The sequence below is a fragment of the Arachis duranensis genome, chromosome 4 (genome assembly GCF_000817695.3).
Source record: "Arachis duranensis cultivar V14167 chromosome 4, aradu.V14167.gnm2.J7QH, whole genome shotgun sequence".
NCBI lineage: Eukaryota > Viridiplantae > Streptophyta > Magnoliopsida > Fabales > Fabaceae > Arachis > Arachis duranensis.
In genome coordinates, this window is record NC_029775.3 from 89,075,431 (window position 1) to 89,077,811 (window position 2,381).

Below are 2,381 nucleotides of genomic sequence, written 5' to 3' on the forward strand. Positions count from 1 at the left end.
GTGCCAGTTCCAGCGTTTAACGCTGGGATTTCTGTGGGTGACTTTGAATGCTGGTTTGGGCCATCAAATCTTGGGCAAAGTATGGACTATCATATATTGCTGGAAAGCCCAGGATGTCTACTTTCCAACGCCGTTGAGAGCGCGCCAATTGGGTTTCTGTAGCTCCAGAAAATCCGCTTCGAGTGCAGAGAGGTCAGAATCCAACAGCATCTGCAGTCCTTTTTAGTCTCTGAATCAGATTTTTGCTCAGGTCCCTCAATTTCAGCCAGAAAATACCTGAAATCATAGAAAAACACACAAACTCATAGTAAAGTCCAGAAAAGTGAATTTTAACTAAAAACTAATAAAAATATACCAAAAACTAACTAGATCATACTAAAAACATACTAAAAACAATGCCAAAAAGCGTACAAATTATCCGCTCATCAATTGCCATGTCTTCTTCCTACTCCTTTCACATGAATGCAAATTTGGCATCCATGTTAATGGAGTAGACTTTTAACTTGGCTTTGGGGTTTATTAATATTGGAGACCCTTGAGTTGGAAGACTCAAGAGTCGAATAATAATTGGAAGTTGTTGGCTGGCTCCTGATTCGCTAACGCTACTCCTTCCCAAGGAAGAGGATTAGGACTTGTGAATTAGAGCTAGCTCAAGTACTTGACTTTCCTTCATTCGTTGAGGGTTAACTAAGTAGAAACAATGATCTAGCATTAAACTTGATGCTACGATTTAGGAAATTGCACGATCGGCAAAATTCCTTCCGGCAAGTGCACCGGTTATCGTCAAGTAAAAACTCACAATAGAGTGAGGTCGAATCCCACAAGGATTGGTTGAATGAGCAATTCGGATTAGAAGTTTGTTCTAGTTGAGCGGAATCAAGATTTAGATGAGAATTGCGGAATATTAAATTGCATGAATTAAAGAGCTAGAAATTAAATTGCTGAAATTAAAAGGGATGGGGGTGATTGCATGAAATTAAATTGCAGAATGTAAAGAGAAAGTGTAGATCAGAAATGGGGAGTTCATTGGGTATTAGGAGATATTGAGATCTCCGAATCAAAACATTTTCATCTCTTCCTCAACCAATGCATTCATTGAATTTTGCTTGGCAATCTTATATGATTGGATCCCAATTCCTTGGCTCACCAATTCTCTCTAAAAACAAACAAATTCCCAATCCCTTGGTTTAAATGTTCATAAGAAGAGATGATGCTCGATCACTGATTATACCACACAGTTTCATGAACCACAATTTGGTAGGATTACATGTCACAATATCCATCCAAACCCCAATCCAATTCACTGTGAGAAAGCTTCTCTAGCATGAATCCTCCATTCCTTTCCCAAGGTTCCGAAGGATTCCAATTATGGGTAGTTTCTTTCCCAAGACAACTACCCAATGGAATTAGATCGAGAAGCTTTCTAACAAAATTCAAGAGAAAAGATTAAAGAAGAAGATAAAAACTATTATTGATTCATTGAATTACAATAGAGCTCCCTAACCCAATGAAAGGGGTTTAGTGATTCATAGCTCTGAATTCAATTACAAAATATGAAAAGTTCTAAAGTGTCAAAAAGTCCTCTCTAACTTAAATTCTATCCTATTTATACACTTTCTAAATTGAGCTTCTGTTGTGTTTCTTGGGCTTTGATTTGGTGTTGTTGATGGGCCTTGCTTGCTTGAAGGGTCCAGTGACATAATTGATCCAAAAAGGATAATGATCCATTAAACTACACTCAAACATTGCACCCCCCTTTCTTGAGTCGTCACTTTGTTCTCTTGTCAACCTTGCCAATTTGATGCCAAATATAGACTATTATACCTCGTTGGAAAGCTATGAATGTCAGCTTTCTAACGCAACTGAAAGCACCTCAATTGGATCTCTATAGCTCAAGTTATGCTTGATTGAAGGTGACAAGGTTGCTGGTTGATTTGACAGCGTTTAAGCCAACGTTTAAGTCACTTAAACGTGCTCGAAAATGCCAATTTTGGGAGCTCAGTTGCATTGTCCACCCCATACTTCTATACATCGTTGGAAAGCTCTGGATGTCTACTTTCCAATGCAACTGGAAGCGCATCATTTGGAGTTCTACAACTCGAGTTATACTCCATGGAAGGTGAAGAGGTCAGCTGGCCTGATTGCATGTTGGTACTATGCTCTTCTATGCACATTACGGGGCTGTTTTCTCCCTCAATTTTTAGTATCCACCATGCATGCCATATATGCTTGGAAAGCTCTAGATGTCTTCTTTCCAATGAATTTTGAATCACCTCATTTGGAGTTTTGTAGCTCAAGTTATTTATGTTTGAAGAAGGCATGGTCAAGCTGTTCCATATAACACGTTTAAGCTCCAGTTTAAGCTTAAACTGGAGCTTAAA